Raw genomic sequence first — 20,290 nt, forward strand, 5'->3', positions numbered from 1 at the left:
CAATTTTTTGGTAACTCAAAAAGGGTACTAGAACTTTTAATATCCGTTAGAATGAGCCCTATTGTGACATTCTAGGACCACTGAGTCGATACGATCACCCCTGGAAAAAAAAACAATAAAAAAAACAAAAAACAAATAAACACGCATCCGTGATCTATCTTCTGGCAAAAAATGCGAAATTCCACATTTTTATAGATAGGAGCTTGAAACTTCTACAAAAGGATTCTCTGATACGCTGAATCGTATGGAGTGATTTTCGTTAAGATTGTATTACTTTTAGGGGATGTTTCTCTCTATTTTCTCAAATAAGGCAAATTTTCTGAGGCTCGTAACTTTTGATGGGTAAGACTAAACTTGATGAAACTTATATATTTAAAATCAGCAATAAAACACAAATCTTTTGATGTAACTATTGGTATCAAAATTCCGTTTTTTAGAGTTTCGGTTACTATTTAGCCGGGTCGCTCCTTACTACAGTTCGTTACCATGAACTGTTTGACAAGACAGCCTCACTCATGTACTTTTCTAGTTGCTGATCCGTATTATGACATAGGCATGCTGAGGAGCTGCCTTCTCTTCCGCACTTGCTGAAGTTGTAAGCATTTTATTAAACAAACTTTGCTGTGCATTCTAGCCCCCTTTTAGCACTATTGAGTGCCTCTTGATTTAGAGAGTCGGTGATTTTATCTGAGATCCTGGAGACAAGCAAGAACAACTTCTCTGATTTTAGGCTCTTGAACTCACCATAAAATATGGAACAATGCTGAACCAGGTGTGTACTGACAAGTATTGACAACGAATGAACTTTGACTTCATTTGACTCACCTCTGCTGCTCTCTCCACCATGGTCAGAGTTAGCTGGCAGCTCTTCCCCCAAGGACCGGCAAAGGAAAAGTTACCTGAAGAAGTCTGGCTCTATCTCCCTGATAAGTTGCACAAAAAAAGGTCAACGTCGAAATTTTTTCCAATATCCGATAATGAAACTGACCTGCTATCAGCCCGATAATATCGGCCAGCTTGTATATTGGCCAGGCCCTAAAATTAAAGTAAAACTTTGGAGAAGAATTAGAGGTTTTTCAAACAACTGCCCCCTTTGCCTACCCTTGCTGTTAAAATCTAAAGTCTACTGTGTCTTTTTTGCTTCACTTAAAAAATTATATAACAATTTTTTTTATGCTTAAAATATTGTACGTAAATTTAAAACTACAGTAAGATATGATCTTAATTGCTGAGGTTTCAGAAATAAACATCTGTATTTAAAAACATTTATTTTGATTTCATGTTTTTTTTTTCTAAGGAAAGAACTTATAAATTTTCAAGTCAAATAGCCTATAGTTTTCAAGTAGGCTTTATAGTTTGCAGTAGGCTTTATACTTTTATTAGATAAAAAACAAGATTTTTAACTGATTTTAAGTAAGGAGCGACATTGAAACTTAAAACGAACAAAAATTACTCTGTACATGAAAGGGGCTGTTCCCTCCTCAACGCCCTGCTCTTTACGGTAAAGTTTGACTCTTTCTCTCCACTCTACTTTTAAAACATTAAGAAACTTTAGCGTAAAGAGCAGGATGTTGAGGAGGGAACAGCCCCTTTCATATAAGGAGTAATTTTTGTTCGTTCTAAGTTTTAATGTCGCTCCTTACTTTCAGTTAAAAAAAACTTATTTTTTTATTTAATTTCTGAACATTTTTGAATTAATGCATGTTTTAATTTTGGCTCTCTTCACGGGAATAATTAAAACGAAATTTGCATATTAATTTATTTTTTGGCTAAATGGCTTTCTCATAGTTTTGATCGGGCAGTTTTTAGAAAAAAGGACTGGGGGAGGAGACCTAGTTACCCTCCAATTTTCGGCTACTTAAAAAGGCAACTAGAACTTTTGATTTTTTACGAACGTTTTATTAGTAAAAATATACGTAACTTAAGAATTAACTTACGTAACGAACTTCTATATTCTTATGTTTTTACTACGTATATGAGGGGGTTCGCCCCCTCGTCAGTACCTCGCTCTTCACACTAAAGCTTTAATTTTGTCTCAATTCCTTAAGAATGACCCCTAAATCACAAAGGCCGTAGCATAAATAGTTGAAATTACAAAAATATACTTTTGTGTAAAGAGCGAGGTATTAGGAGGACGTGAATCCCTCACATGCGTAATAATTTCTGTTCCTTTTAAGTTTTAATGCTACTCCTTACTTTCAGTTGAAAAAAACTTTTCATATTTATTTTTTCATTTTTTTTTTAAATTCTAGAAAATTCTGCGCCCCTTCATGGAAATTCTCTTGCCCCATGAAAAATTCCTCCTTAGAAATTTCCCCCACATTACCCCCTTAGACCCCAAACCTCTCCCCCCAAACAAAAAATTCTCCTGAAAACGTCTGTACACTTCCCAACGACCATTACTATATGTAAACACTGGTCAAAGTTTGTAACTTTCAGCCCCTCCCACGGGGACTGTGGGGGAGTAAGTTTTCCCCAAAGACATAGTTATTATGTTTCTCGACTATGCTGAATAAAATGGCTAGCTCAGAATTTCGATCTGGTAATTTTGGGAAAACAATTAGCGTTGGAGGGGGCCTAAGTGCCCTCCAATTTTTTTGGTCACTTAAAAAGGGCATTAGAACTTTTAATTATAGTCAGAATGAGCCCTCTTGCGACATTCTAGGACCATTGGGTCGATACGATCACCCCTGGGGAAAAAACAAAACAAAAAAACTGTTTTGGTATCAAAACTCCGTTTTTAGAGTTTCGGTTACTATTGAGCCGGGTTGCTTCTTACTACAGTTCGTTACCACAAACTGTTTGACAGTTAGGGGAGGAGGAAGGAGGCAGTTGCCAAACTCTTTTTAAAGTGAATTTTGTTTGTTTCATGTTTGATTTGAACATTCAATTTTAATTTTTTATGGTTTGAGATGTATTTATTCGTTTATATTACTACATTTTGTTTGTTTATTGCTATGATTGCTTACGTAAATTCAATAGTAATGTCTGGTCGTTCTTAGTTTGAAAATTAAATAAAAAAAACAAGTTTTTTTAAATGAAAGTAAGGAGCAACATTAAAACTTAAAACGAACAGAAATTACTCCGTATATGAAATGGGCTTTTCCTCCGCAATGCCTCGCTCTTTACGCTAAAGTTTGACTCTTTCTCACAACTCTACTTTTTAAAACAATAAAAAACTTTGGTGTAAAGAGTGAGAGGTTGCGGAGGAAACGCCCCTTTCATATACTGAGTAATTCGGTTCGTTTTAAGTTTTAATGCTGCTCCTTAAATTCATTTAAAAAAACTTGTCTTTTTTATTTAATTTCTGGACGTTTTTGAATTAATACATGTTTTGATCTTGGCTCTCCGCACATAAATAATTAAAACGAAATTTGCATATTAAATTTTTTCGGTTAAATGGCTTTCTCAAGCTTTAATCGGAAGATTTTGAGAAAAAAGGAGTAAGGGAGGAGGCCTAGTTGCCCTCCAATTTTTTGACTACATAAAAAAGCAAATAGAACTTTTAATTTTTTACAAACGTTTTCATTAGTAAAGAATATACGTAACTTACGAATTAACTTACGTAACGATCTTCTATATTCGTATGTTTTTATTGCGTATATAAAGAGGTTCACCCCTCGTCAACACCTCGCTCTTTACACTAAAGCTTAAATTTTGTCCCAATTCCTTAAGAATGACCTCTGAATTACAAAGGCCTTAGAATAAATAGTTGAAATTACTAAAAATACTTTAGTGTAAAGAGTGAGGTATAACGAGGAGGTAAACACCTCATATGCGTCGTCCCCAAAGACATAGTTATTAGGTTATTCGACAATGGTGAATAAAATGACTATCTCAGAATTTTGATTTGGTGACTTTGGGGAAAAAATGATCGTTGGAGGGGGGCCTAGGTGTCCTCCAGTTTTTTTGTTCACTTAAAAAGGACACTAGAAGTTTTAATTTCCGTTAGAATGAGCCCTCTCGCGACATTCTAGGACCACTAAGTCGATACGATCATCCCTGGGAAAAAAAAAACAAAAACCAAAAAAAAAAATAATAAACACGCATCTGTGATCTGTCTTCTGGCAATTAAATAAAAAAACTGGTTTTTTTAACTGAAAGTAAGGAGCGACATTAAAAATTAAAACGAACAGAAATTACTCCGTAAATGAAAGGGGCTGTTCTCTCTTCAACATCCCGCTCTTTACGCTAAACTTTGACTCTTTCTCTCCACTTTACTTTTTAGAACATTATAAACTTTAGCATAAAGAGCGAGGTGTTGAAGAGAGAACAGCCCCTTTCATATACAGAGTAATTTCTGTTCGATTTGAGTTTTAATGTCGCTCCTTACTTTCAGTTCAAAAACTTGTTTTTTTTGTTTTTTTGAACGTTTTTGAATTAATGCTTGTTTTGATTTTGGCTCCCAGCACAGGAATAAATAAAACGAAATTATCATATTATTGTTTTTGGGCTAAACGGCTTTCTCATAGTTTTGATCAGACAATTTTTAGAAAAAAAAGAGCCGGGGAGGAAGCCTAGTTACCCTCCAATTTTCGGCTACTTAAAAAGGCAACCTGAACTTTTAATTTTTTACGAACGTTTTTATTATTAAAAATGTACGTAACTTACGAATTAACTTAAGTAACAAACTTCTATATTTGTATATTTTTCTCTCTGTTCTCTCTTCAACATCCCGCTCTTTACGCTAAAGTTTGACTCTTTCTCTCCACTCTACTTTTTAGAACATTATAAACTTTAGCGTAAAGAGCGAGGTGTTGAAGAGAGAACAGCCCCTTTCATATACGGAGTAATTTCTGTTCGATTTAAGTTTTAATGTCGCTCCTTACTTTCAGTTCAAAAACTTGTTTTTTTTATTTAATTTTTGAATGTTTTTGAATTAATGCTTGTTTTGATTTTGGCTCCCAGCACATTAATAAATAAAACGAAATTATCATATTATTGTTTTTGGGCTAAACAGCTTTCTCATAGTTTTCATCAGACAATTTTTAGAAAAAAAGAGCCGGGGAGGAAGCCTAGTTACCCTCGAATTTTAGTTACCCTAGTTACTCGAAACGGTAGTTTTCTCCTAAAGGGGGCAAAGGAACAGGTGAGCTATAAAAAGTGTGCATATTCGTGCAAATCAGATCAAGAGAAGTATTTAACTTGTACTACTATAAGTTGTTGGTATTTTTATTATTTGTTTTAAATTGAGGGAGCTACAAAGGGAATTTAACTTTAGGTCATTGGCATCACCTACTAGGAAAATACTGGCGTTTGGGAATTTCCAGAGGACAAAGTCAACAATACTATGTAGTTGCTGGAGAAACCGCCATCTTTGTGCAGCGTTTTGATTTGGGGAATAATAAAAGCAGCAAAAAAACAATCAAGTTAAAAGGGCAAGGTAAAATTTTTGGTCTCACACTTACCCAAATGATTTCATCGTTATCTGAAAGGTTAGGAACATGGATTAATTTAGGGAAGAGATAGGCACCAACAAATAATAATATTCCTCTTCCCTTTTTACCTAGGGGGTGGTCATGAGGACAAGGTTATTTGAATTGAGAACAATTATTGATTTTTCAAAGATCAGGGCTCTGTGCCTGGTCCTCTGTTACAGCAATTTTATCAATTTTGTGTAATTGGGAGAGAATTTCTAGTTTTGTCACTTTGTCAAAATTCAGGCTTTCAGCGTTCATAACAAGGAACTTAGGAAAAGTACAATGGTTACTAAAGTGAGCAGTTGTTTGTTTTGGTGATTCTGAAATTAAAATGCACTGTAATTTAATATCAGCTAAGAGTGTCCAACCCCTCAATTAGTACATAAAATTATTGATACTTTCTTTTGAAGTCCTGTAATCCCTCCCTCTTCATTATTGTGATGAAACAGTTTAATGATTAAAAATTTATAATAGACAGGAAACATGTCAAAATTTAGTTTTGAATATTTAAGGTTTTTTCTATACAGTATAACCAAAAAATGAAAACGGTTAACTCAGTTATACACAACGTATAAATTGATCAGGCATTTGTACAATTGCAGAAGTTTTCAAGTATTCTCTCAAAACAATTTTTGAAAGGTTTTACTGATTGTAAAGTTGTCGAAGAAGCTTTACAATTAGCCAACCTGAAAAATGATAAAGCTCTAATTACTAATTGAGATTTTCCAATACATCTACTAATCATGAGGCATAATGTAATTGCTTACATCCTGTCTGGAAAAAAGGTATCGAAACATAGTGAATTAAAGTGTTGTATTAGAATATTAAGTGTACTACGCAAAGATGGTGTTTTCCGAAAATCAGATTTATTAGAAAAGCGGGAATCTAACTACGTAGTTACAATCTTGGGGTGAGGGAGAAAAAGTATGTTTGCCACATTTGAATTCATAGCAAAATGATGAAGATGGCCCTTTTTGACTGCTTAAATGATTGATTCGACATTGAACATATTTACTGCTAAAATTTGCAGTAAATAGAAAGATTTCAAACTTTTACATCTGCAGTAAAACGGACATTTTCAAACAGGATTATACTGCTATAAATTAAAATTGCCAGCTTTATGGGAATTTTTCACATTGGTCTAAATTGGTTTTCAATTCGGTCTACTTAATTTAAGAAACAAAGCTTAAAGAATACCCATCAATCGGATTTATATTGAAAAATATTTCAAACTTCTTTTCTTTAGCACATTTTGTCTTAAAGTGCATTTTCTGGCATAAATACTTTAATCTTGGGAAATATGGCAATAACCAATTAGTGGACGTTTGCCCTTTTTATATAATATAGAGCTACTACCAAGCTATTCCACTATCACAAACAACCAAGGGGTTTTTCATGATATAGGCCATAGATTCAAGCAACGAATTCAAAGGTAATAACAATTTAAACATTCACTAAATAAGTAAGAGAAAATTGTGTGTTAGGGTTTATTTTTTCTTCAGTCTCTTCATCTAACCAACCTTTTTTCAAATCCTCGTCCACCACTTTTTCACTTCCTATGCGGAATTGGTACCGAAAGGGGAGGAGGCTCCTTTTATTTACGACAATCCATTTGGCACTGAGAAGCCCATTCTTGGTGGGGAATTAGAGAAAATCTCTCTTGTTGATTTTGGTTAATATTACAGCTGAAAAAGTTAGCTCAGCAGTCACAGAAGTGTACGCAAAAACGAGTAGGATTAGGGTAAAATGCCCAAACAGTGAAATACGCTTGCTTGGAAACCCTAGTTTAAAATATGGCTAGTAGACATTGAGTCTATTAGTTAAAGAATACATTTACCTTTTTTATTTTTTTTAGTTTTCTTTTTCTCCTTTATTTGTCAGTTTTTTCCTTTTTTTCTTTTTTTTTCTTTTTCAGTTTTTAATTTTTTCAGTTTTTTTACTAGTTTTTAGTTTTTTTCTTTTTAGTGTTTTGTAGCCTTTACCTTTTTTTTTGTTTTTTTTTTACTTTTTAGTTTTTAGTTTTTTACCCTTTTTTAGTTTTTTTTAGCTTTTTTAGTTTTTTAGTATTTTATTTCTATTTTTTTGTAGTTTTTATCTTTTTTAGTTTTTTTTCTTCTTTTGTAATAATGCTAAAGCCAAGGTTCGAACCTGGAACCTCTCGGACCTAGAACCTGGAACACAACGCTTTACCAACTGAGCTACTGTATTTGTATCGGATTAACGACGCTTCTTGACTACTAAGGTCCCTGTGTCAACCCTGTAGTGCATTTTGCAGCATGGTTCGATCTCTGGGTCCCGTATTACCACGCTAAGGTCAAACCTTTTAACTAAACAGGGAAATCAATAGGAGAGGGGGGGAACTGCAATTTGGAATTTTTAAAATACATTTTTGAGTTAGAAAATACTCTTTTCATTTTTTTACAGTATAAGATAAAAATTAAATCTCTCTTAGCTTTTGTAATCTTTTTCTTCATAAGAACAAGAGCTAAGAGCTCATATGGCACTTGTGATGAGGCATGAAGAGCTAAGAGCCAAGAGATTATATGGTATGAGCTCTAACAAAATTTTATGAATCAATAGATTCATTTAAAAGGAAAATAAGAGGCTTAATGCCGGTCAGGAATTAAAATAAGAGCTCTGAGTCACGATTACCTTCTAAATATCAAAATTCATTAAGATCCGATCACCCACTCGTATGTTATAAATACGTATTTTTTTCTAATTTTTCCTCTCCCTTTAGCCCCCCAGATGGTCGAATCTGGGAAAACGACTTTATCAAGTCAATTTGTGCGCATTCCCAATGCCTCCGTCTTGAAGATGCATTCTCCCCTCTGGAAGCCTCCAGTCAGACCGAGGTCAACACGACTCTTTTTGTTGGCCCTTCTTCTATTCTTTGTACCACCCCTAGTAATTTGCACCCCTGCTAACGTGAGGTATCACTCCAGACCGAACCTTTATCCAGTCTCCCAAGCGATGAATCAATGCCCTTGTTAGAGGAGGTGGGTGTCAAACAAAAATGGGCTTTATGAAACCTGACCGCCACAAACCAGAGTTTGCATTGTTGGAATTAAAAAGTAAGATAGAAGAGGATTTAAAACAAATTTCGATAATTATTTCTCATCCCCTGTCTACAATACAACGTAACGATAGGCCACTCCAACTGGATATTTTTAACTCCCTTTTCTTTCTACTCAGCAAAACGAAGACAAATTCAAAAAATAATTACACTAATCAAGTAGAGGTCAAAAATCCTGAAAATTATGTTAGTGACCGGATCTCTCAGGTTGAAAATAATGAAAATTCATTAATTATTCATGAGTTGGCTAATCCCTCTTACCTTGTAATACCTCTAAACAATTATATTTGTACTAGTCAGTGTTTTGAAGAAAGTGAAGTGAATAAACTGAAAAATAATAAAGTCCCTTTATCTCACATACATAAGTGTGCAAATATGATTTTGACCGGTTTATGCAAAATAGGAGATGACTATACTTTTGGACACTATCGATCTCCAAGCAAGCTTACGTCATTGCGTGCTTAAAGCAACACTAGCAAGTGAATAACCTAGATTATAGGTCTGCCTCTTCCGCTAATAAACCAAAATACATTTGCTCTTCAACCAAGCTCCAGCAAAAAAAAAATATGATATGTAAACATTTTAATCATAATCGCTGTAAATTTTATTTCAGGTAGTTGTAGTTCCGTTAAGTGCAGTTCTGACCATGTGAACCTTTGTCCAGTTTTAGCTTGCATTAATGAATGTTGCAGTTTTCCTCATGCATCACCAGCAGCTGAGGTTAAATGTCCTCCTATGGGCCCTGTTCCAGGGTCCCTGTCTAAAGATAAAAATTGTATGAGTCACTTATCTCCCTTCCACCGTCCTTTTTTAGTACACCGCAACCAACCAAAAATTTTGCATCGAAGTTCATCGGACAGAGCTCAAAAATAAATAAACCCTTCCCGATTACGGACTCCCCTCCCTTACCCTTTGTTACCTTCTCCCACTCCCCGCATACAGAAGTCCCATTTCCTCCCCCCTTTACAGTATGCAACCTTATACCCTCTCTACTCTGCCGCAAACTAGCAATTTTCTTGACAGATATGAATCACCATTCTCACCGTGGCAATTCCCAGGTAAAAGCCGTTGAACAGATCATCTCCATTCTGCTGCGATTCCCAGCCAAACTAACAAAATCCTTGTTGAAAAAGAGTGCTCTCCTTCCCCAAACCCACACTCCTCTTACTCCTATCTGGCTCCTACAGTTAGAAACGAAATTAGCATTTTTTTTTTTTGGGCTAAATGGCTTTCTCATAGTTTTGATCGGACAATTCATAGAAAAAAAGAGCTGGGAAGAAGGCCTAGTTACCCTCCAATTTTCAGCTACTTAAAAAGGCAACCTGAAGTTCTAATTTTTTACGAACGTTTTCAAACAGTTCGTGATAACGAACTGTAGTAAGGAGCGACCCGGCTCAATAGTAACCAAAACTCTAAAAAATGGAATTTTGATACCAATTCCTTTCAAAAGAATTGCATTTTAATGCTGATTTTGAATATATAAGTTTCATCAAGTTTAGTCTTACCAATCAAAAGTTACGAGCCTGAGAAAATTTGCGTTGTTTTAGAAAATAGGGGGAAACGCCCCCTAGAAGTCATATGATCTTAACGAAAACCACACCATCAGATTCAACGTATCAGAGAACCCTAATGTAGAGGTTTCAAGCTCCTATCTACAAAAATGTGGAATTTTGTATTTTTTGCCAGAAGGCAGATCACGGATGAGTGTTTGTTTTTTTTTTTGTTTTTTTTTTTTCCCAGGGGTGATCGTATCGACCAATTTGTCCTAGAATATTGCAAGAGGGCTCATTTTAACGGAAAAAAAAAGTTCTAGTGCCCTTTTTTAGTGACCAAAAAAATTAGAGGGCACCTAGGCCCCCCCAACGCTAATTATTTTACCAAAGTCAACGGATCAAAATTCTGAGATAGCCATTTTATTCAGCGTAGTCGAAAAACTTTATAACTATGTCTTTGGGGACGACTTACTCTCCAACAGGCCCCGTGGGAGGGGCAACAAGTTAGAAACTTTGACCAGTGCTTACATATAGTAATGGTTATTGAGAAGTGTACAGGCGTTTTCAGGAGGATTTTTTTGGTTGAGGGGAGGGGTTGAGAAGAGGGGGATATGCTGGGGGAACTTTCCATCGATAATTTGTCATGGGGGAATAAAATCTCCATGAAGGGAGCGCAGGATTTACTAGCATTATTTAAAAAAAAACTATGAAAAAATAAATATGAAAAAGTTCTTTCAGCTGGAAGTAAGGAACAGCATTAAAACTTAAAACAAACAGAAATTATTACCCATTTGAGGGGCTCACCTCCTCCTAATACCTCGCTCTTTACGCTAAAGTATTTTTAGTAATTTCAACTATTTATTCTACGGCTTTTGTGATTCTGGGGTCATTCTTAATGAATTGGGACAAAATTTAAGCTTTAGTGTAAAGAGCGAGGATCTGACAAGGGGGTGAACCCCCTCATATATGTAATAAAAATATGGGAATACAAAAGTTCTTTACGTAAGCTAATTTATAAGTTACGTAAATCTTTTACTAATAAAAATATTCGTAAAAAATTAAACGTTCTAGTTGCCTTTTTAATTAACCAAAACATCGGAGGGCAACTAGGCTTCCTCCCCCGCTCTTTTTTTTTCTCAAAATCATTCGATCAAAATTATGAGAAAGCTATTTAGCCAAAAAAAGAAAAAAAAATGCAAATTTCGTTTTAATTATTTCTTTGCGGAGAGCCAAAATCAAAACATGCATTGATTCAAAAACGTTCAGAAATTAAATAAAAAAACAAGTTTTTTTAACTGAAAGTAAGGAGCGACATTAAAACTTAAAACGAAGAGAAATTACTTTGTATATGAAAGAGGCTGCTTCCTCATCAACGCCCCGCTCTTTACGCTAAAGTTTTTTACTGTTTTAAAAAGAAGAATTGAGAGAAAGAGTCAAACTTTAGCGTAAAGAGCGGGGCGTTGATGAGGAAGCTGCCTCTTTCATATACGAAATAATTTCTGTTCGTTTTAAGTTTTAATGTCGCTCCTTACTTTCAGTTAAAAAAACTTGTTTTTTTATTTAATTATTAGTAAAAATGAACGTAACTTACGAATTAACTTACGTAACGAACTTCTATATTTGTATAGTTTTACTACTTATATGAGGGGGTTCGTCCCCTCATGAATACCTCGTTCGTCACACTAAAGCTTGAATTTTGTCCCAATTCCTTAAGAATGGCCCCTGAATCACAAAGGCCGTAGAATAAATATTTGAAATTACTAAAAATACTTTAGTGTAAAAGTCGAGGTACTAGGTGGAAGTGAACCCATAACATGCATAATAATTTTTGTTCGTTTTAAATTTTAATGCTGCTCTTTACTTTCAGTTGAAAAAAGTTTTTCAGATTTTTTTTTATTATTACCTCCATGGAAACTCCTCCATGGAAATTTCACCCCATATAACCCCCTCCCCTCAACCCTCACCCTCCTCAAACCAAAAAATTCACCTGGAAACTTCTATACACAAATAAATACAAACAAAGGATCCTGATGTTTGTTTTTATTAGTAAAACTGTACTTAACTTACGAATCAACATACGTAACGAACTTCTATATTCGTATGTTTTTAATTACGTATATGAGGGGTTTCACCCCCTCGTCAATACCTCGCTGTTTACACTAAAACGTAAATTTTGTCCCAACTCCTTAAGAATGACCCCTGTATCCCAAAGGCCGTAGAATAAATAGTTGAAATTACTAAAAATACTTTAGCGTAAAGAGCAAAGTATTACGATGAGGAGAGTCCCTCAAATCCGTAATAACTTCTGTTCGTTTTGAGTTTTAATTATGCTCCTAACTTTCAGTTGAAAAAACTTGTCATATTTATTTTTCCGTTGTTTTTATTTTTAAACAATGTTAGAAAGTCCTGCGCCCCCTTCATTGAAATTATCTTCCCCCATCACAAATTCCTCCATGGAAAGATCCTCCAACGTAACCCCCCTCCCGCCAAATTCCCCCTCCCCTCAATCTCTTCCCCCCCCCAAACCAAAAAAATCCTCCTGAAAACGTCTGTACATTTCCCAATAGCCATTAGTATATGTAAACAACGGTCAAAGTTTTTAACTTGCAGCCCCTCCCACGGGGACTGTCGGGGAGTAAGTCGCCCCAAAGACATAGTTAATAGGTTTTTTGACTATGGTGAGTAAAATGGCTATCTCAGAATTTTAATCCGGTGACTTTGGGGAAAAAATGAGCTTGGGTGGGGGCCTAGGTGCCCTCTAATTTTTGGTAACTCAAAAAGGGCACTAGAACTTTCAATTTCCGTTAGAATGAGCCCTATTGCGACATTCTAGGACTACTGAGTCGATACGATCATTCCTGGAAAAAAAACAATTAAAAAACAAAAAACAAATAAACACGCATCCGTGATCTATCTTCTGGCAAAAAATGCGAAATTCCACATTTTTGTAGATAGGAGCTTGAAACTTCTACAAAAGGGTTCTCTGATACGCTGAATCTTATAGAGTGATTTTCGTTAAGATTGTATTACTTTTAGGGGATGTTTCCCCCTATTTTCTCAAATAAGGCAAATTTGCTCAGGCTCGTAACTTTTGATGGGTAAGACTAAACTTGATGAAACTTATATATTTAAAATCAGCAATAAAATGCAATTCTTTTGATGTAACAATCGGTATCAAAATTCCGTTTTTTAGAGTTTCGGTTAGTATTGAGCCGGGTCGCTCCTTACTACAGTTCGTTACCATGAACTGTTTGACAAGACAGCCTCACTCATGTACTTTTCTAGTTGCTGATCAGTATTATGACATAGGCATGCTGAGGAGCTGCCTTCTCTTCCGCACTTGCTGAAGTTGCAAGCATTTTATTAAACAAACGTTGCTGTGCATTGTAGCCCCCTTTTAGCACTATTGAGTGCCTCTTGATTTAGAGAGTCGGTGCTTTTATCTGAGATCCTGGAGACAAGCAAGAACAACTTCTCTGATTGTAGGCTCTTGAACTCACCATAAAATATGGAACAATGCTGAACCAGGTGTGTATTGACAAGTATTGACAACGAATGAACTTTGACTTCATTTGACTCACCTCTGCTGCTCTCCCCACCATGGTCAGAGTTAGCTGGCAGGTCTTCCCCCAAGGACCGGCAAAGGAAAAGTTACCTAAAGAAGTCTGGCTCTATCTCCCGGATAAGTTGCGCAAAAAAAGGCCAACGTCGAAATTTTTTCCAATATCCGATAATGAAACTGACCTGCTATCAGCCCGATAATATCGGCCAGCTTGTATATTGGCCAGGCCCTAAAATTAAAGTGAAACTTTGAAGAATAATTAGAGGTACGTCAAACAACTGCCCCCTTTGCCTACCCTTGCTGTTAAAATCTAAAGTCTACTGTGTATTTCTGCTTCACTGAAAAAATTATATAAACATTTTTTTATGCTTAAAATATTGTACGTAAATTTAAAACTATAGTAAGATATGATATTAATTGCTGAGGTTTCAGAAATAAACATCTGCATATAAAAATATTTATTTTGATTTCATGTTTTTCTTTCTAAGGAAAGAACTTATAAATGTTCAAGTCAAATAGCCTATAGTTTTCAAGTAGGCTTTATAGTTTGCAGTAGGCTTTATGCTTTTATTAAATAAAAAACAAGATTTTTTAACTGAAAGTAAGGAGCGACATTGCAACTTAAAACGAACAAAAATTACTCCGTACATGAAAGGGGCTGTTCCCTCCCCAACGCCCAGCTCTGTACGGAAAAGTTTGACTCTTTCTCTCCACTCTACTTTTAAAACATTAAGAAACTTTAGCGTAAAGAGCAGGATGTTGAGGAGGGAACAGCCCCTTTCATATAAGGAGTAATTTTTGTTCGTTTTAAGTTTTAATGTCGCTCCTTACTTTCATTTAAAAAAACTTGTTTTTTCATTTAGTTTCTGAACATTTTTGAATTAATATATGTTTTAATTTTGGCTCTCTGCACGGGAATAATTAAAACGAAATTTGTATATTAATTTATTTTTTGGCTAAATGGCTTTCTCATAGTTTTAATCGGGCAGTTTTTAGAAAAAAGGAGCGGGGGAGGAGGCCTAGTTATCCTCCAATTTTCGGTTACTTAAAAAGGCAACTAGAACTTAAATGTTTTACGAACGTTTTTATTAGTAAAAATATACGTAACTTAAGAATTAACTAACATGACGAACTTCTATATTCGTATGTTTTTACTACGTATATGAGGGGTTCGCCCCCTCGTCAATACCTCGCTCTTCACACTAAAGCTTTAATTTTGTCCCAATTCCTTAAGAATGACCCCTAAATCACAAAGGCCGTAGAATAAATAGTTGAAATTACAAAAAATACATTTGTGTAAAGAGCGAGGTATTAGGAGGAGGTGAACCCCTCACATGCGTAATAATTTCTGTCCCTTTTAAGTTTTAATGCTGCTCCTTACTTTCAGTTAAAAAAAACTTTTTCATATTTATTTTTTCATTTTTTTTTCAAATTCTAGAAAATTCTGCGCCCCCTTCATGGAAATTCTCTTGCCCCATGAAAAATTCCTCCTTAGAAAGTTCCCCCACATTACCCCCTTAAACCCCAAACCTCTCCCCCAACCAAAAAATTCCCCTGAAAACGTCTGTTCACCTCCCAACGACCATTACTATATGTAAACACTGGTCAAAGTTTGTAACTTTCAGCCCCTCCCACGGGGACTGTGGGGGAGTAAGTTTTCCCCAAAGACAGAGTTATTATGTTTTTCGACTATGTTGAATAAAATGGCTATCTCAGAATTTCGATCTGGCAATTTTGGGGAAAAAATTAGCGTGGGAGGGGGCCTAAGTGCCCTCCAATTTTTTGGTCACTTAAAAAGGATATTAGAACTTTTAATTTTCGTCAGAATGAGCCCTCGTGCGACATTCTAGGACCATTGGGTCGATACGATCACCCCCGGGGAAAAAAAGTGTTTTAGTATCAAAACTCCGTTTTTAGAGTTTCAGTTACTATTGAGCCGGGTTGCTTCTTACTACAGTTCGTTACCACAAACTGTTTGACAGTTAGGGGAGGAGGAAGGAGGCAGTTGCCAAACTCTTTTTAAAGTGAATTTTGTTTGTTTTATGTTTGATTTGAACATTCAATTTTAATTTTTTATGGTTTAAGATGTATTTATTCGTTTATATTACTACATTTTGTTTGTTTATTGCTATGATTGCTTACGTAAATTCAATAGTAATGTCTGGTCGTTCTTAGTTTGAAATTAAATAAAAAAAACAAATTTTTTGAAATGAAAGTAAGGAGCAACATTAAAACTTAAAATGATCAGAAATTACTCCGTATATGAAAGGGCTTTTCCTCCGCAACGCCTCGCTCTTTACGCTAAAGTTTGACTCTTTCTCACAGCTCTACTTTTTATAACAATAAAAACTTTAGTGTAAAGAGCGAGAGGTTGCGGAGGAAACGCCCCTTTCATATAATGAGTAATATCTGTTCGTTTTAAGTTTTAATGATGCTCCTTACATTCATTTAAAAAAACTTGTCTTTTTTATTTAATTTCTGGACGTTTTTGAATTAATGCATGTTTTGATCTTGGCTCTCCGCACATAAATAATTAAAACAAAATTTGCATATTAAATTTTTTCGGTTAAATGGCTTTCTCATAGCTTTAATCGGAAGATTTTGAGAAAAAAGAAGTAAGGGAGGAGGCCTAGATGCCCTCCAATTTTTTGACGACGTAAGAGGGCAACTAGAACTTTTAATTTCTTACAAACGTTTTCATTAGTAAAAAATATACATAACGTACGAATTAACTTACGTAACAATCTTATATATTCGTATGTTTTTATTGCGTATATGAAGGGGTTCACCCCTCGTCGACACCTCGCTCTTTACACTAAAGCTTAAATTTTGTCCCAATTCCTTTGGACAAACCTCTGAATCACAAAGGCCTTAGAGTAAATAGTTGAAATTACTAAAAATACTTTAGCGTAAAGAGTCAGGGATAACAAGGAGGTAAACCCCTCATATGTGTCGTCCCCAAAGACATAGTTATTAGGTTATTCAACTATGGTGAATAAAATAACTATCTCAGAATTTTGATCTGGTCACTTTGGGGAAAAAATGAGCGTTGGAGGGGAGCCTAGGTGTCCTCCAGTTGTTTTGTTCACTTAAAAAGGACACTAGAAGTTTTAATTTCCGTTAGAATGAGCCCTCTCGCGACATTCTAGGACCACTAAGTCGATACAATCACCCCTGGGAAAAAAAAATAATAATAAACACGCATCTGTGATGTGTCTTCTGGCAATTAAATAAAAAAACAAGTTTTTTTAACTGAAAGTAAGGAGCGACATTAAAACTTAAAACGAACAGAAATTACTCCGTAAATGAAAGGGGCTGTTCTCTTTTCAACATCCCGCTCTTTACGCTAAAGTTTGACTCTTTCCCTCCACTCTACGTTTTAGAACATTATAAACTTTAGCGTAAAGAGCGAGGTGTTGAAGAGAGAACAGCCCCTTTCATACACGGAGTAATTTCTGTTCGATTTAAGTTTTAATGTCGCTCCTTACTTTCAGTTCAAAAACTTGTTTTTTTTATTTAATTTTTGAACGTTTTTGAATTAATGCTTGTTTTGATTTTGGCTCCCAGCACAGGAATAAATAAAACGAAATTATCATATTATTGTTTTTGGGCTAAACGGCCTTCTCATAGTTTTGATCAGACAATTTTTAGAAAAAAAGGAGCCGGGGAAGAAGCCTAGTTACCCTCCAATTTTCGGCTACTAAAAAACACAACCTGAACTTTTAATTTTTTAGGAACGTTTTTATTAGTAAAAATATACGTAACTTACGAATTAACTTAAGTAATAAACTTCTATATTTGTATATTTTTACTACCTATATGAGGGGGTTTGCCTCCTCGTAAATACCTCGCTCCTCACACTAAAACTTAAATTTTGTCCCAATTCCTTAAGAATGGCCCTTGAATCACAAAGGCCGTAGAATAAATAGTTGAAATTACTAAAAATACTTTAGCATAAAGACAAAGGTATTATGAGAGAAGTGAACCCATCACATGCGTAATAATTTATGTTGGTTTTAAGTTTTAATGCTGCTCTTTACTTTCAGTTGAAAAAAGTTTTTCAGATTTTCTTTTTCATTTTTTTTTAAATGCTGAAAAATTCTGCGCCCCCTTCAAGGAAATTCTCTTCCCCCATGACAAATTCCCCGAAGGAAAGTCCACCCCACATAACCCCCTCCCGTCAACACCCCCTACCCTCCCCCAACCATTGAATTTTGTCCCAATTCCTTAAAAATGACCCCTTGATCACAAAGGCCATAGAATAAATAGTTGAAATTACTAAAAATACTTTAGCGTAAAGAGCAAGGTATTACGAGGAGGTGAATCCCTTGTATGCGTAATAATTTCTGTTCGTTATAATTTTTAATGCTGCTCCTTACTTTCAGTTGAAAAAGCTTTTCATATTTATTTTTCATTGTATTTTTAAAGCAATGTTAGAAAGTCCTGCGCCCCCTTCATTGAAATTCTCTTCCCCCATGACAAATTCCTCCATGGAAATATCCTCCCACGTACCCTCCGCCCCCCCAAAAAAAACAACAAAAAAATACCCAATAGCCATTAGTATATGTAAACAACGGTTAAAGTTTGTAACTTGCAGCCCCTCCCACGGGGACTGTGGTGAAGTAAGTCGTCCCCAAAGACACAGTTATTAGGTTTATTGACTATGGTGAATAAAATGGCTATCTCAGAATTTTGATCCGGTGACTTTGGGGAAAATGAGCGTGGAAGTGGGCCTAGGTGCCCTCCAATTTTGGTCACTCAAAAAGGGCACTGGAACTTTTAATTTCCGTTAGAATGAGCCCTCTTGCGACATTCTAGGACCACTGAGTCGATACTATCACCTCTGGGAAAAAATACAAAAAAAACAAAAAAACAAAAAAACACGCATCCGTGATCTGTCTTGTGGCAAGAAATGCGAAATTCCACATTTTTGTAGATAGGAGCTTGAAACTTCTACAAAAATGTTCTCTGATACGCTGAATCTGATGGTGTGATTTTCGTTAAGATTGTATTATGTATACGGGGTGTTTCCCCCTGTTTTCTCAAATAAGGCAAATTTTCCCAGGCTCGTAATTTTTTGTGGGCACAATTAAACTTGATGAAACCTATATATTTAAAATCAGTATTAAAATGCAATTCTTTTGATGTAACCATTGGTATCAAAATTCCGTTTTTTAGAGTTTCGGTTACTATTGAGCCGGGTCCCTCCTTACTACAGTTCGTTACCACAAACTCTTTGATATTATAGGAATTTATTTTTCCTTGTCTTAAGTCCAATATGACTGTTCATTTTTCTTTGAAAACTTTTTTTCTTGGAATTTACCACGAACTGTTTGAAAATGCGAAATTCCACATTTTTGTAGATACGAGCTTGAAACTTCTATAATTAGGTTCTCTGATACGCTGAATCTGATGGTGTGATTTTCGATAAAATTGTATGACTTTTATGGGGTGTTTCCCCCTATTTTCTAAAATGAGGCAAATTTTCTCAGGCTCGTAACTTTCGATGGGTAAGACTAATATTGATAAAACTTATATATTTAAACAGTTCATTACCATGAACTGTTTGATTACCCCGTATATGAAAGGGGCTGTTCTCTCTTCAACACCCCGCTCTTTACGCTAAAGTTTGACTCTTTCTCTCAACTCTACCTTTTAAAACAGTAAAAACAGCGTAATGAGCAGGGCGTTGAAGAGGGAACAGCCCATTTCATGCACGGGGTAATTTCTGTTCGTTTTAAGTATTAATGTCGCTTCTTACTTTCAGTTAAACAGAAACTTGTTTTCTGCCAGGTTGAGAAACTTGTCCATTGAGCCGTGTCGCTCCTTACTACAGTTCATTACCACGAACTGTTTGATATTATAGGAATTTATTTTTGCTTGTCTTAGGTCCAATATGACTGTTCATTTTTCTCTGAAAACTGTTTTCTTAGAATTTTTTCTTAAATTAATTAAATGAAAAAACAAGTTTTTCTACTGAAAGTTAGGAGGAACATTGAGACGTACAGGATATTTTTCGTATATGAAGGGGACTGTTTCTTCTTCAACCGTCGCTATTTACGCTAAAGTTTTCCTTTTTTTCTCGATCCTTTCAGTTAGAGGGTTAAAATACGAGTGCTGTTCAATTTCAATGCGACTTATTTTTAAAGAACGTTAACAATTTAAGTTTTAAAGAATTTTGATAGTTTAACAAATAATAACAATCCTAAAAAACTTGTTTCTTTATTTAATCAAACAAAGTATCGACTTAATTTTGTAAGATGTAAAAAGTAGTCCCCTGACTTTCTTTACAAATGCCTTGCACTATATTCACCCCACACAAATAATAGTTTATTCAGAATATAACAACATAAGAACTAATATAATTGCACTTCATTACGATAATGGAATATTTTAGTTTCAGTTACAACTCAGGATTGGTTTTTCAGAACTACTTTACAAGTTCTTCAAAATCCAAGGCATGAAAGATGAGACTCTAGTGTAAACTCCAGGGTACGGGTCTCGTCCGCATCCAATGCCCCAGCTGACAATACCTACTTGAACCCACTGTGGTCCTTCAGCTACGCTAAACAGTCCACCACTATCGCCCTGTAAGAGAAATGTATTAGATGGATATGTAAAATTTTTATGTATATATAAATTTCCCAAAATACTGCTTCCACAAGCTTATACAATAAGTTGGTCAATTTGAAACTATTGTTCTAAAAATTTTGTGGTGTTACGTTTTCAAAACGTTCAG

General features: G+C 35.2%; 3 protein-coding genes across 13 annotated transcripts in view; 1 reads left to right on the forward strand and 2 right to left on the reverse strand.

Moving 5' to 3' along the window:
* Window positions 1-1,031, reverse strand: part of LOC136030528 (uncharacterized) — a 47,137-nt gene extending 46,106 nt beyond the window's left edge. Inside the window, exon 1 of one of the 2 annotated variants that reach the window (XM_065709569.1) lies at window positions 826-1,031. The gene's annotated coding sequence lies outside the window, so the exon portion shown is untranslated. Of the gene's footprint in view, window positions 1-744 lie in introns of both variants that reach the window. The other variant, XM_065709568.1, reaches the window with a different exon arrangement.
* Window positions 1-20,290, reverse strand: part of LOC136030527 (DNA repair protein RAD50-like) — a 227,783-nt gene that overhangs the window by 25,780 nt on the left and 181,713 nt on the right. Inside the window, exon 3 of one of the 10 annotated variants that reach the window (XR_010618325.1) lies at window positions 13,190-13,780. The exons of 8 other annotated variants lie outside the window; for them this stretch is intronic. The gene's annotated coding sequence lies outside the window, so the exon portion shown is untranslated. Of the gene's footprint in view, window positions 1-13,189; window positions 13,781-19,868; window positions 20,140-20,290 lie in introns of those variants that run through there. One more of the 10 variants, XR_010618326.1, reaches the window with a different exon arrangement.
* Window positions 5,259-20,290, forward strand: part of LOC136030526 (uncharacterized) — a 40,609-nt gene continuing 25,577 nt past the window's right edge. The window contains exon 1 of the mRNA XM_065709556.1: window positions 5,259-5,383. The gene's annotated coding sequence lies outside the window, so the exon portion shown is untranslated. The remainder of the gene's footprint in view (window positions 5,384-20,290) is intronic.

The sequence above is a fragment of the Artemia franciscana genome, chromosome 8 (genome assembly GCF_032884065.1).
Source record: "Artemia franciscana chromosome 8, ASM3288406v1, whole genome shotgun sequence".
In the NCBI taxonomy this organism is placed as follows: domain Eukaryota; kingdom Metazoa; phylum Arthropoda; class Branchiopoda; order Anostraca; family Artemiidae; genus Artemia; species Artemia franciscana.